The sequence below is a fragment of the Sebastes umbrosus genome, chromosome 4 (genome assembly GCF_015220745.1).
Source record: "Sebastes umbrosus isolate fSebUmb1 chromosome 4, fSebUmb1.pri, whole genome shotgun sequence".
Taxonomy (NCBI): domain Eukaryota; kingdom Metazoa; phylum Chordata; class Actinopteri; order Perciformes; family Sebastidae; genus Sebastes; species Sebastes umbrosus.
The window spans coordinates 26,672,095-26,688,142 of NC_051272.1; the positions used below are offsets into that span (position 1 = coordinate 26,672,095).

Sequence of the window (16,048 nt, forward strand, 5' to 3'; positions counted from 1 at the left end):
CGCGAATCTCTTAGTCAGGTCATAGCACTCGATTCCCGCTCATTCCGCACGTTTTGATGTATTTTTTGTACAGGTGCTGGCAACGCTGCGGGAGGAGTAGCGTGCTAAAAAACACACACGGAAGAAGTCAGAATAAGAAATAAACGCGTCGAATAATAGACCAGTGTGCTTTGCACAAGGCTTTGCCTTGTGCTTCTAGGCACACTGGAATTATAGAATTTTGTTTAGCTGTGTCACAAATGATCCAAATCTGAAATTTGCTCTCTTTCAGAGGACACGACTGGATCAAAATAACACAGACAATGCAATTTAGGATCAAAAATTAGTTTTATTGTGGTATATTTCACATCATATTGTATGATTAGAAACAGCCCATCAGATGAAGTGCTTTACTCAGCTGCCTCTTTTCCCTGTAAAAACATAAAACAATTAATACATACAGTGCATACAATATGTGCCTGCATACACATCATACTCTCTAAAAGCTTTTGTCTATCGTTAAGTTTATGAAGCTTAAGGGCCTGTTTGTAAGAATGAGAATGCTTGTTACAGCGACACCTGTGCCGCTAATTCAACGAAGTCAGAGTCGGGGCTCTCGCTTGCTCGCTCTAAATAGACATGAACGAGCATCGGTCAAAACAGTGAGGCGACACACGTCAGCTAAAAACCACAATATCACTCTATATTTCACCTGCTTTGCAGTAATGTTAGCTAACCAGACGAAGGTCTCTCCATGAATCATTGCTGATCCTAGTGTTGGCTTTTTCTGCTTCAGCCTCCCGACCGCGGTGGGAGGGAGACCTGGCACCCGGTCGGAGACGATAACGTTTGTCGCTGCGGAGCCCGTCATTTCCACAAGACACGGAAAAACCTCTGTTGGTCTGGAGGAGCTTCAGCATTTATTTCTGCACAAAACGTCCACTGTACATTCACTAGATATTCTCAGGCTACGAAGTCTTCTGCAGTGTGTAGTATGCGCGCATGAATGTGAGGTGGAGCGAGCTGAGTGAAGGCAAGCAGGCAGGCAGAGGAGCAGAGGAGCAAGAGTACAGCAGAGACTCCGGCCCTGGAGACCAAAAGCTACAGTCTCCCCTGCGTACTACGACCGCGGCCAACATTGTTTTGCAAGACGGGCTTCATTAGATATAACATTGCGGTTTTGTGCTTCTGTGTAGTTTGTGTTGGAGTCTTGCCTTAACAGCGTAGTCACAGCGCGAGCGCGCATATGCGAGAGTGCGCATATGCGAGCAATATGCGAGCAATATGCGAGCGCGCATGGGACACTAACTCGGTTGATTTATACGTGTAAGAAGTTACAAAGTCCTGCAAGTAGAGTCCTTTTAAAGGCTATAATGGTCATTTTTTTCAGCCATAACTAAAGCATTGTGTGACATAAGTTAGAGTAGAGGAATTTTGTTTGATTTAATTTTCATGAAGCGAAATTGTGTATATATTTACCTTGCCAGAGTCACGGCTCTTGGCTCTCAGCTTGTTGACCTGTGACTCTGCAATGTCAGCACGCTCCTCGGCCTCCTCCAGCTCATGCTGGACCTTCCTGCACTTGGACAGATGAGTGTTGGCCTGCTCCTCCTGAAAAAACACAGAGATTGACATTTGTTAATGTCCTAAAAGACAAAATGTCTGCTTTGTGTGAAATAAATCTGCCACATTATCAAGTTTTCAGTGATGAAAAGAAATAAGTTTTCCTTACCCGCCTCCTCAGACTGCCTCTTGTAGCCTTCACTTTGAGCTGCAACTTGTCAACCAGATCCTGCAGCCTGGTAACGTTTTCTTGTCCTCTTCAGTCTGTGGAAGTTTATTTTAAAGTAAATATAAAGTACATCTTGACATCTTTTTAGTAATAAGTTAAATCAACATAAGTTGATTTGTATGTTAACTTTAAAAGTGACTGTACCTGATAGGTGAGCTCCTTCACCCTCCTCTCATATTTGCGGACACCCTTGACAGCATCAGCTCCACGTCTCTGCTCAGCTTCAACCTCTGCCTCCAGCTCACGCACCTTTGAAAAAAAACAGAATATTCATAGAATATTTAGAATCCATATATTTTCCTACATTTGTTTGACTGCACAAATCTTAACATAGACCAATCTTACCCTAGACTCAGTTTTTGGAGCTGCTGTCTTGCCACCCTTCATGGCCAGGTTCTCAGCCTCATCCAGGCGGTGCTGTAGGTCCTTAACAGCGACCTCCAGGTTCTTCTTCATCCTCTCCAGGTGAGCGCTAGTATCCTGCTCCTTCTTCAGCTCCTCAGCCATCATAGCAGCCTAAAGGAGACAGCATAAAATACTAATGAGAAATATCTTGAAAAAACACATTGGAGTAGAAGTAAGACCAAATTGAATTTAAACCTACATCAGTGATGGCCTTCTTGGCCTTCTCCTCTGCATTTCTTGCTTCCTGAACAATGTCATCCACTTCACCCTGGACCTGGACCAGGTCAGACTCAAGCTTCTTCTTGGTGTTCAGAAGGCTTGTGTTCTAAAAGTTGAAAAAGATTTAGTCATTTAAATTTATCATGTGCCTCACATTATTTAGAATCTAATTCGATTTTTAATTATTGAAGAAATGATTGGGTTTGTTCACCTGAGAGTGCAGAAGTCCCAACACGCTCACTGGCGTCCACAAGCTCCTGCTCAGCGATCTTGCGGCTTCTCTCTGTCTGTTCCAGAGCAGCTCTAAGTTCCTCAATTTCAGCCAACATGAGACCGTTCCTGCGATCCACCATAGCAGCTTGTTCCTTGAAGTCTTCCTGGGCTCTGACAGCATCATCAAGATGCAGTTGTGCATCCTAGTGAAAACATTCCAGGAAAATATTCACATGAATGCCAAAATGTACCTGCACTGACCATAGTCTGTGCAACAACTGTGTGTCTTACAATACCTTCAGCTGTGCTTGAACATTCCTCAGCTGCTTCTGGGACTCAGCTGCCTGGCGATTGGCGTGGCTCAGCTGAATCTCCATCTCATTCAGGTCTCCCTCCATCTTCTTCTTGATTCTCAGGGCATCGTTCCTGCTCCTGACCCTCAGAATCCAGATTGCTCTGCATGGAGTCAATCACCCTCTGGCTGTTCCTCTTGAATCTGCTCCATCTCCTCATCTTTCTCTGCCAGCTTCCTGTCGCCCTCACCCTTAATCTGGTTGAGCTCCAGTTGGACACGCAGGATCTTAGACTCTTCGTGTTCCAGAGTTCCCTGATGATGTCAAAGAATGAAATATTCATATATGCCTTCAAACCTTTTATTGTACATTTGTCCATGATTTTTTTTTTTCATAAGATCTCCCTAGAATTTTTTTACCTCAGCCTCCTCAAGAGCTGTCTGGATCTCAGACTTCTCCGTCTCCACTGCTTCTTGGTCTTCTCCAGCTCATGGATGCTCTTGCCAGTCTCACCAATTTGTTCAGTCAGATCAGAGATCTCCTCTGCAGAGAGATACATGTGTTTGATATGATTAAGCCTTAAATGTAAAATGGAAGGGCGCCTGGCTTAGCTCAGTTGGTAGATCGGGCGCCCATGTGTGGCCAAGGCTCCGTCCTGACAGCGGTGGACCCGGGTTCGAATCCGGCCTGTGGAACCTTTCCGCATGTCATCTCTCTCTCTCCCCCTTTCCAAGACTCTATCCACTGTCCTATCAATAAAACAGCTTAAAAAATGCCCCAAAATAATAATTTAAAAAAAAAAGAAAAAGTAAAATAGAACACTTAATTCTACACACATGCGTCTAATACAATATTCGGTTACATAATATAAAACTCACGTTGCAGGTTCTTGTTTTCACGCTTCATGGTCTCCAGGTGATCCAGAGTTTCCTCATAAGAGTTCTTCATCTTGAACAGCTCAGTGCTGAGAGAACGAGCCTCCTTCTGTGCTCCTCAAGCTCTGCCTGACCCTCCTCGTACTTCTGTTCCACTCTGCCAACACCTTAATGTCACAATTAATAGAGTTCAGTTGGTTAGCAACATCAAGACAAATAAATATATCTCTGTCATTGTTTGTATGGCCTGGCCACACAAAGTAACAATGCTACCTTGTCAAAGTTTCTCTGCTTCTTGTCCAGGTTGGCAGCCAGAACTATTGGCCCTCTCCACATCAATCATGAGGTCCTCCACCTCACTCTGTAGCCTCTGTTTGGTTTTCTCAGAGAAAGCACACTTGGAATTCACTGCCTCAATCTGTTCCTCAGCCTCCTGAAGGCGCTGGGCCAGCTTTTTCCTGTTTGGAAAAGGTAAGATTTGTCTCTCAGTCAATTGTTAAAGTTACAAATACTTATTCCAGATATTGTTGCATATATTAAATACAAATAATTACATCTTTTTTAGAACCTAAATGAACATATGAAAGATGCTATATTCTAAATGTATGCCCCAAAATAATACACTGAACACATTTAAAATGATTGGATACCATTGTTTAAATGCAAGTATTGGACAAAAACAATGCAGTTGTCAGTTGAGTTATGCTAAAATGCTTCACTTCTGAATTGGCCATTTAATTGTTTGAATGTTACTCACTTGGATTCCTCAAGCTCCTCAGTGCGCTGGATAGCATCAGTTTCATACTTAGATCTCCACTGAGCCACCTCGCTGTTGGCCTTGGACATTCCACGCTGCAGTTCAGCTTTGGCCTCCTGCTCTTCCTCAAACTGCTCCCTCAGCAGATCACAGTCATGGCGAGCTGATTGCAGTCCATGGGCAAGAGCATTCCTTGGCCTGGTGTAAGGAAATATTATTGAATTCACAAAATGTCCTCATCCCAAACAAATAATACAAATACACACTTAGTTGTGGTTTCTTACCTTAACCTCCTCTTCAGTCGTTCTCTTCAGCTCCTCAATCTGCTGTGTGTAGGCCTGTTTGCCTCTGGTCAGCTGGGAGACGAGAGCTTCTTTCTCTTCAATTGACGGCCGAACTCACCTAGTGTGGAAGATGTCTCAATACATTAGTTATGTTTTGTCCTCTCAATAACCTACAAAACATTTCATTCATGGATAACTTGTAGATACCATTTTCTGTCAGGAGACGTGCTTTCTGTGCATTTGAGTCATTGAATTTGACGGACATTTTCATTCATTCTTGGTCTTCAGTTCGCTAAATTGGTCCTCAAGAGTACGGCACACTCTTTCAAGATTTCCCTAATGAGGAAAAAGACAAATGAGAACCGTGATCAGATTTTATTTATAATGTTATTACCTTATTTACAATTCTAATTTGTGTAGTAAAATAGCATGTAATGCATTGTGTACCTTTGCTTTAGCAACGTTCTCCATGTTGCTGGAGAGGGTCATCAATCTCCATCTTGTATTCACTCTTTTCCTTCTCAAGCTTCTGCTTGACACGCTGGAGGTTGTCAATCTGCTCTCCAGCTCAGCAACGCTGTCAGCCTGCTTCTTGCGAAGAGCAGCAGCAGTGGCTTCATGCTGCAGAGTGGATTCCTCAAGGTCACGACGGAGCTTCTGGACTCGCCTCCCGCTTCTTGTTCATCTCAATCTGAGCAGCAGTGGCACCACCGGCCTCCTCCAGCCTCTCACTGATCTCCTCAAGTTCCCTGGAGAGGTCAGCTCTCTGCTTCTCAACCTTGGCACGAGCAGCGCGCTCAGCCTCAATCTCCTCCTCCAGTTCCGCAATACGGGCCTGTTGAATGTAGATGTAGTGTCTTTCAGTAAACTTTCACTTTTAATACACAAAATAGGAAATGTATACAGTAATGTTTTGTGTAACACAATATGTCACCTGAAGCTCCTTGATCTTCTTCTGAAGCTGAGCACCCATTGACTGCTCATCTTCAATCTTGCTAAGGAGCTGACTGATTTCAAAGTCCTTCCTGTAGAGTGATAGTTAAAGTATAGAGTTCATGCAGTTGACCACAATTTTAAGAAAAATGATTGTTGTACAAATTAAAAAACTATATTACTTTTAAGTTTCTCATCAGACTGCTGCTTGTCATTTTCAAGATCCATGACGGATTCCTGGGCCAGTTTCAGATCACCCTCAAGCTTCCTCTTGGCTCTCTCAAGGTCCATACGCAGCTTCTTTTCTTGCTCCAGAGAACCTTCAAGCTGTACAAAATAATATGAGTTTTTAATTATCACATTCAAGAAGAAACTTGCTTTTCCAATTCAAATGTCCTTTCTAAAACTTACATCATCCACTTGCTGCTCAAGCTTGGTCCTTGGCCTTGGTCAGAGTATTGACTTGTCCTTCCTCAGCCTGCAGGTCATCAAGAGTCTGCTGATGAAGCCTCCTGAAGGGCTTTCTTTCTTTGTCAGCTTAGCAATGCTCTCATCCTGAGAGGCCATCTCCTCGGTCAGGTTCTTCACCTAAGTGTACCAAGAAAGTACGTGTCAATAAATGGTAATCACTATAATTGTACTTGATCTGATGGACTGATTATTAATTGCGAACCTTGTTCTCAGTGCATGTTTCTCCTTCTCCAGCTTTGGCCAAGGTAAGGCTCCAGGTCATCAATATCCTTCTTGAGCTCAGAGCATTCATCCTCCAGCTTTCTCTTCTTGGCAGTGAGCTCAGCATTGATTTCCTCTTCATCCTCCAGTCTCTCAGTTGTCTCTTTGAGTTTGGCCTCCATCTGGATCTTACTCTTGATAAGTCCCTCACATCTCTCCTCTAGCGTCTGACAGATTCTCTCCTTCCTAGTCCATTTTATGAAAATAGATGTTAGCACATTACATTGAAAAACGTGAAAAAAGCATAACTGCCTGTTGATGTGTATTTACAGATGCGACTTGCAGCTGCAGATCATTCTTCTCCTGCAGAATGGACACCATCTTCTCCTCCAGTTCCTTCTTCTTTGCCAGGGCAGTAGCCAAGTCAGTTTTCATCTTATCATAGTTCTCCTTCATATTTGCCAGCTCCTTCTCAGTTTCAGCACTCTTCAGCAGAGGCTTGATCTTGTAGTACACCTTCATCCATGGCCAGTGTTTCACATTCATGAATGAGCGGACATTGTACTGGATGGTATATATGGCTTCCCTGCAGAGAAGAGTAGCTGTTATGGACAATGTTGCTTGTCATCTTTCATATCATCATTCAGATTGAGCTGTTTTAAAACATGCCTCCTCTCTGTCATCTTCACATATTCCTTTCTCATGACGTAACCACGGCACAAAGCCTGAGTCATGGTGACCAGAGATGACAGTTTTTCATCCCTCATTTCTTCAAGGGTACCCAGCAGACCGGCCTTGAAGAACACCTGAACAAGACAAAAATTAAAAAATGAATGTAGGATGAACTCTGATAGCGAATACTTCACACCCTGTAAAAACAAACAAACAAACAAACAAACAAGGATCATTTTTCGTTTAGTACGCAAGCATATCGGAAGCCTTTTTCACTCATATGTAGATACACTATCATTGTTGCAGCTGTCTGCACCGGCTGTCTGCAGCTAAACTGCAGTTCACTGTGTAATGCTTCCTCTGAACAGAAAATTTCAGTCCTGCTGTGTGTTTAGTTTCCGTAAGCTCTGTTAGCTCTATTAGCCCTGTGAGCTGTTAGCTCTGCCAAACACACGGCAGGACTCTGCTGCCCACCAGCTTTACAGACATGCTAACTTTATGACAATCCTATGCAATTTTGGGCAAAAACCATGCAGTTTGTTGAATGTAGTATAAATCTGTTATTTTCGGTTATTCTAAAAATGATGTGTTTGAATATTTCTGCATACTGGGGTCCCTAAAACAGTCTTGGAATTGCATAAAGTTGGGTATCAATGTAAAGCTGAGACTCTTGTGGATCCAATGAGCCCAATTGTATTCATGTTTGATGATGTTAGTCCCATAGTAGCCATTTCATACAGTGAGACCATTTTCTTTAGTAATTTGACCTTACTGTTTAAAATGACTTGTGGTGACCTCTAGGATAATCACAGCCTCATGAAACTTTAAAACCAGACACGAGAGACCATAGGGCAGGTCAGTGTCTTAATGGTTTTCCTCGGTATATTGACAAGAAGGGGGTTTCTGAGCAGTTTCCAGAACAGAAGTGCTCGCCATCAAATCGCCAAAAAATGCAATTCTTGCAGACATCACCTAACGCCAAAGTTCTAAGATTTCTAAGATAAAATTTCACATTTATTTCATGTTTATTTCTGATTCATGATTGGAACAACTAGACACACAGTGCTGAGCTGCATCTGCAATTTATATTCAGGTTCCCAGCTTTCAGATGATTTACCACTATGTGACATATACTGCTGACCTGCTATCTTCCCCTAAAGACCCACTGTCCCCCGCACCCCCCCCAAAAAAAGACAAAGAAATGGTCTATTGTGGGTCTCAAAGGGTTAACCGAAAAACAATCAAACACACTGGACTGAATAACTTAACCTCCTTGGTAATTATTCTTCAGTAAAATAAGGAAATCAAGTGCTTACCTTGGTGTGTCCGAATTTGTACTCATCATGAGGAAGCATCAATTGACCCAAGCAGCTTCTCTGAAGCCTTCTTGTTGTCAATGAACTGTCCGTCAGGGATGACACTGGCATTCAGTACCTTGTAACCTTTTATGAGATAATTAATGGTCAGTGTGAGCATTTTATTTCAATAATCTGCATCAAAATGTTATTAAAATGTCCATTGATACCTCTGTTTGAAGTCAGCATAGATGATTCTGCTGGGGAAAACCTTTTCTGCAGATTCTGATACCCTCCAGCACACCGTTACACCTGAGCTGGTGGATAACCAGGAAGTTCTCCATGAGACCTGTAAAAAAGACATTTCATAACAACTTCTTTGAATAAATAGTCCTCAGTTGAAGCGGCCCCATTTTAAGTAAACCATACCAACAAAGTGTCGAGATTATGATCTCTATGTACCTGGAGTCTTGACTCATTGGGAATCAGGCAGCGCACAAAGTGAGGATGGGTGGCCCTCAAGTTAGTCATCAGCTTGCCCAAGTTCTCCTGTAGATGTAAAATGGTGACTTTTGTCATAAAATGCCACAATTGTGAACTTGACTGTAAACTGAGATATATAGGATAAATTTGCAAAGTTAAACCTTACCCTAAAACTGTGAAGACACAGTCTGCATAGAACCACCCTTCTTCTTGCCTCCCTTCTTGGAAGCCTCTGTTGATAATTTTAAGTAGACATGCTTTTTTAGAACAACACATCAAATTTATATGAACACATGCTACTGTTGAAACATTCAGTATCTATAACCTTAAAATATGTTTTAGTTTACTGTGGAAACTTTCATACCTCAACAACAGGAGGATACAGAACAGGCAGCAGTTTCACTGATGACTTCTGGTACAGCTGAATGACAGACTCATTCAGTGGATCCTTGTTCTTGTCCAGCCAGCCAGAGATATTGTAGTCCACGGTACCAGCATAGTGCACCAGGGAGAAGTGGCCCTCAACCTTGCCTTTGGCGGGCTTTGGCTTCTTCAAATGCTTTGTTTTTGCAAGATGCTGGTCATACAGCTTGTTCTTGAAGGATGTGTCTGTGGCCTTGGGGAACATGCACTCCTCTTCAAGGATGGAGAAGATACACATGGGCTTGAAAAAAGTTGGAACAAGTGTCATTAAGTGATACATTACATCAAATTAAGAACAATTACATATAATCACAAAAAGAAGTGATTACCTTTTCAATCAGCTCGATGCAGGCAGCCAAGTCCATGCCAAAGTCAATGAACTCCCAGATAATACCCTCCTTCTTGTACTCCTCTTGCTCCAGGACAAACATGGTGTGGTTGAAAAACTGTTGCAGTTTCTCATTGGTGAAGTTGATGCACAGCTGCTCCAGTGGTGTTGAACTGCGAGGAGACAATACTCAGTATAATCTCTTGTAGGCAATAAGAATGATTCTGTCATTGAAAGTATTGGCTGGTCAATTGTTGGAAATGAAGCTTACATCAAAGATTTCAAAGCCAGCGATATCCAGGGACACCGATGTAGAACTGCCTCGCCTGTTTAGTGTCCAACATCTGGTTGATACGGATGACCATCCACAAGAACATCTTCTCATAGATAGACTTGGCGAGGGCAGTCACTGAGTTATTCACCTAAATAAAAACAAGGATGTTATTTGATTGTCAGTCAATCATTTTGTAAAATAATGGATTACTAGTATTTTTAATTTGTGAGATAAATGAAACAAAAAATCCATCTAAGATGGTCCTTGACTTATTCTGCATTATGCATTTAGCGTTCAATGTGTAAAACTTATCGAAAATAGTAATAAATTGAACACTGACATTGCATTTCTTTGTTTCTAATAAATCCTACACTACCTTATTTTAGTAGAACTAACTAAATAGTAGGATATTGGATATTGATAATTTATGTTTACCTGAGGTACAGTTTGTCCCTTGGTGACATACTCATTTCCGACTTTCACTCTGGGATAGCACAGAGCCTTCAGCATGTCAGCCGAGTTCAGACCCAGCAAGTAAGCAACCTTGTCAGCCTCTGAAAATAATTCAGTGATTTCCATCATGATATGAACAGAAACAAGTATGATTAAACTTTTTTTACTGTTGTTCCCAAGCTATTCACTTTGAGCTGACATTAAATACTCACCCTCTGTGCCGTCTGGCTCAGCCTGCTCCTCACGCTGCTTCTGCTTGAACTTCATGCTACCATGGTGGAGGACAGCACCAGTATTCTTGTAGATGCTCGTCTTCTCTTCATTAGTGAAGCCCAGGATATCAATAGCATTCTGAGTACAAAAGATGTGTCCACACAAAACATAATCATTGTAGAAAATGCACTTTTGATGTTGTATTTAATGCAGAATATATTTAAATATTTTGAAGTGATGATCACTCACATCAGTGGCTTCCAGCTCAACTTTGTCATCAATGCTGGCCACAGTGATCTGACCCATGCTGCACATTGGGAAGTCGTAGGGGTTGGTTGTGATGAGTGCCAAATCTGGAAATCAAAAAAGGGTGAAAATGTTCATAACATTTTTTTCATATGAAAACTATAAGTATGTTAAACGTGCAAATTCTCAATCTGTTTACCAATCAGCTCCGGTATGTGGGCGGTCATCATCTGATAGAAGATGTGGTAGCCCCTCTCATCAGGAAGCTGGAATGACACTCTAGACTTCTCCAGCAGATCTAAAAATATTGTTCGTAAGTCACAGCTCGGTCAATTGTCAATTCCAGTCATTTGTATGTACTTTGAGGATTGTTACTTACATGTCTCAATATCAGCACTAGCCAGTTTGCCAGTTGCGCCGAAATGGATTCTGATGAATTTACCCTGTTTGGAACAAAGGGATGTTTAATGTCCCTCCACATAGGCAATCTTTAACAAGACCTCTCTCATTTGTAGAAATCATTTCATACTTACAAAACGAGAAGAGTTGTCATTCCTCACAGTTTTGGCGTTACCATAGGCCTCCAGCAGGGGATTGGCTGCAATAATCTGATCCTCCAGTGACCCCTATAATCCAGGTTTAGAATTTATTTTTGGTTAATGACTTTATTTTTCTCTGGAAAAAATATTCCTTAGGTAAAGATCCTTGAATTGTAATCATCAGTAACATACCTTTGAAGTGTCCCTCTTCTTGGCCCCCTCAACTGAGATTGTTGCAAAGTACTGGATGACACGCTTGGTGTTCACAGTCTTTCCAGCACCAGACTCTCCACTAGGTATGGACACAGATATATAAGTATTTGATCAAGATATTTGACTATGTTAAACACAGTCAACAAATGTAAATGTAACAAACTTACGTGATCAAGACAGACTGGTTCTCCCTATCTGTTGAATCCAAAACAAAGGAATTAACTATGTTTTACTGCAACAGAAACCTCATAGTGACAAATTCTACATTGTTATAGTCATGACTTACCAGTCGCCATGAACTGATAAGCGTTGTCAGAGACAGAGAAGATGTGGGGTGGAGCCTCCATACGCTTCTTGCCTCTATAGGCAGCTACACATTCAGCATCGTACACTGGGAGCCACTTGTAGGGGTTCACAGTGGCACAGAACAACCCAGAGTAGGTCTGAAAGTGATCATAGATATTCACCCGTTAACTATGTTTCCTACTAGTATAGCCATTTTCAATAGTTGTCTTTTCTCATAAAGCAGATTGTCTTACGTAGATCATCCATGCTGCATAACGCTCTTTGAGGTTATACAGCACAGAGGCTTCATTGAGATGGGTCATCATGGCCATGTCCTCAATCTTGTCATACTTTGGAGGGTTCATTGGAGAGACGTCAGCTTCTTTAACTGTCTTTTCCTGTAACACAATATTTGTCACAATGAGAACTGATCATATTGAAAACCCAGTTGACTCCGACTTTATGATACCAACCTCCTGAGTGGTAATGACTTTGACGGTGACTTTGTCACCATCTTTCTTGATGATCGTTCCCTTCAAGTACAGCTCCTTGGCATCGGCCACGTAGCAGGCACTTTTGGCATCAAATGGTGCAGTTTGAGCCTCAATCCTCTCCCTCTCTGGTTTACGAAGGTAAATGGCAGCCTTGCCATATTGGGCCATCTCCGCGTCCGTACTCATGGTGCCGGCTGATGTCTGTTAAATAATTTTAAAGGAACTGCCAACATTATACCAATGTTTTAAGGGCATGTAATTAAACAGCATTCTCTAAATTCTGCTCAATAGTAAACATATCCATACTGAATCCATGTCTGTGTATCGTTACTGTACAGGTGGGCTTCAACTTTACTCAAAGTCCTTTTCAGACTTAGATTTTACTGAGAATAAATACTAACATATTGTTGTGTTTTGTCAAAATGTTTGGATGAATAACTCTAGACATGCAATGAATGAGACAATTTTACATAAGTAGTAAACGCTTGTAAAGAAAAGTTAAACATTTGAAAGTTGTCCTTACCTGACCACCTCTATGTCAACAGTATTCACCAATCCTGTTCAAAACAGGTTTTATTGTTATTAAGTAGGTGTAAAAACAAGTTTTACTCAACAAATGATTCTATTAACATAACTTATTTCTTTAATGAAGAACAAATTAAAATGGTCTCAAGATTAAGAGCATAAAGTCTTACCACAAGGAGGAACTCAGGTCTTCAGTGGCACACACGGTTGTGTTCTCAAGTAGCCTTTATATTGAATCAGGTTTTGATGACACAGTAGAAGTTAATTATGGTATACATACCAAATGTGGTGGGGCTGGCAGGCAGGAAGAAAACGTAAGTTGAAATTGTATCAGCTGATGTTTCAGGTTTCAGTTATTATGGCCAAGTCTGTATTTTTGCTTAGTCATTACTTCAATTTAAAGTTTATTTAAGGCTCTTGAACAACATTTATATAAGGTATACTAATTTAAAAATACATCAGTGTTCTATTTTCCTAAACTGTTTAAATTATAATACATATTTATTTTTAAAAGTAATTGTTTTTAAAGTATAAGTTGTGTAATAATTTTTAATTTACAGAATCTTATTGTGATCGTACAATTTAAACAAAATAATATAAGTATGTCATGAATGACTAAAGTAATAATTTTTTTTTTACTAGTAAGCATGATAAAGTCTTTCAGTTTTGAATCAGCATGAGCATAGTATTGTGACCAGTGACCATAGCACTAAACAACCACAGCAAGAATCAGTAATGTAAAGAAACTATTATGAAAAAAATAAACAATTAATAATAATAATAATAATAAATTCAACTTATATAGCGCTTTTAAAGAACTCAAAGATGCTTTACATTATCGGGGGAAACGGTGTGAGACAAAGAGGAGACAGACGACACACACAGGCGCACTCTCATACATACACACGGACAAATGGGTACGGGGAGGGGGGGGGGCTAGCAGTAGGCAGAGGAGAAAAGATGGGTCTTGAGGCAGGACTGGAATAGGGTGAGGGAATCAGACTGTCTAATGCCTTGTGGGAGGGAGTTCCAAAGTTTGGGAGCTGCCCTTGAGAATGCTCTGTCCCCAAAGCTGCGAAGGTTGGACTTGGGGGTGGAACGTAGACCAGCTGAGGTGGATCTGAGGGACCGTTGGGGTTGGTAGGGGGAGAGGAGGTCAGAGAGGTCGGGGGGAGCAAGTTGGTGGAGGGCTTTGTAGGTGAGGGTCAGGATTTTGTAAGAGATCCGGTGGGAGACAGGGAGCCAGTGGAGGTCTTTGAGTACTGGGGTAATGTGATGCCAGGATTTGGTGTGGGTGAGGAGTCGGGCAGCTGCATTCTGGACCAGCTGGGGTTTATTGATGGAGGTGGTGCTGATGCCGTAGAGGAGAGAGTTGCAGTAATCAAGGCGGGAGGAGATGAAGGCGTGGATGAGCTTCTCGGCAGCGGGGGGTGTGAGTGAGGGTCGGATCTTTGCAATGTTGCGTAGGTGGTAGAAGGATATTTTGACAAGTTGGCGGATGTGGGGCTCAAGGGAGAGGGTGGGGTCAATTAAAATAACAAAGATCCTTGAAATAGTATCAGTTAATCCCCTATCTAGGCTACTCCTCTTTATCTGATAGAAGAACAGTGATCTCAGTGTGGAGGTTGAATATTCTCTGAGCAGTTGATATATGCTTTCCTATTGAACACATAAAACTCCCTTCTCTGACACTTTTGGTCACTTTTGGACTTTTCTAGCTGGATGCATTTGATTAATGCCAAAAGTAAACCCTCAAGCTGTGCTGGGATGCCAGTATTCATTGAACTGTCTTAATCAAAAGCGTTAGCCTCCAAAGAAAGATTTTAAGCAAGAACTTATCTTGAATTAAGCCACCTATGCATTTAATCCCATGCAACATTTCAATGTTGGAATTACAATGACAATACCCAAACCCATTTTTCCCTTCTCCTCAAACAGTTTCTCCAACCTCCTGAAGTATCTAAGTGCTCTCAGACATTCTTGATATTGAAGTCTCTGGAATGTTTTGGCTGTTATCTCAATTGCCTTTGCTTGGGACCTATTTATATTTGCACATTGGGGGCACGGTTACTAGTTTTCCAGACCTCAAATGTTACAGATGGTTACATCCGGTATATATTGTTGGTCATTGTTGTCTTTAAAACAGCCCAAACCTGTACCTCAAAAAAAAGTATGCAGCATTCTTCATGTTATAGCCAGCCATTCCAATAAAGATTATAGAATTTTGTTTAGCTGTGTCACAAATGATCCAAATCTGAAATTTGCTCTCTCTCGGAGGACACGACCAGATCAAAATAACACAAACACATTTGAAAAGAAAGATATTGATGGACGATTTGTTCTGGTCCGGGGGTATCTGCAAGGTGTTTTAGTCACTTTTCTGAATGTCTATGCTCCCCCAGGATCTGAATGGAAATTCTATAAATAAATCTTTGAATTGATAAGCTCTGAGGCCCAGGGCATCCTAATTTGCGGGGGGGAGGGAGGGAGGGGACTTTAATGTCAGACTTCACATGACCCTGGATACTTCGAAATCTTATTATTCAGAAGAAAAGAAAACTACCAAAAATATAAAATGAATGATGGGAGAGCTAGGACTCTCAGACATATGGAGGGATTTGAACCCGACAAAGAGGGACTATACCTTTTATTCTCATCCGTACTCTGTCTATTCCAGGCTTGACTATTTTCTTACATTTCAAAGAGATTTATTTTGGGTGATAAATTGCAATATTGGGACCATGGATTTCTCAGACCACGCCCCAATCTCTATGGATTTATTATTAGGTTCTGAAAAGAAGAGAACTATCTGGAGGTTAAACACAGTGATTCTAAATCAAATGATGCAGCAAATAAGGAAATATATTAAAGACTATTTTGAGGAAAATGACAACGGGGAAGTTTCCCCACCGATTCTTTGGGATGCTTGCAAGGCCGTTCTTAGGGGGAAAATTATAGGCTATTGCTCTAAATTGAAAAAGCAGAGAAAAGAAAAATTGGATCGGTTACAAAAAGAATTAAAAGAATTAGAGACTCTACATAAAAAGACACTGAATCAAAGAACAAAAATGGAAATACATAGGAAAAAGAACGAAATAAATGAAAACTTGTCAGACGATATTAAAAGAAAGCTGATTTTTTTAAAACAAAGATATTATGAAGCAGGAGGAAAATTGGCTAAAT

The 16,048-nt window shown here is 41.2% G+C and overlaps 1 pseudogene; it reads right to left on the reverse strand.

The window, feature by feature from the left end:
• Nucleotides 1-308: 308 nt before the first annotated feature.
• LOC119486537 lies at nt 309-13,127 on the reverse strand (annotated as a pseudogene).
• Nucleotides 13,128-16,048: the final 2,921 nt, after the last annotated feature.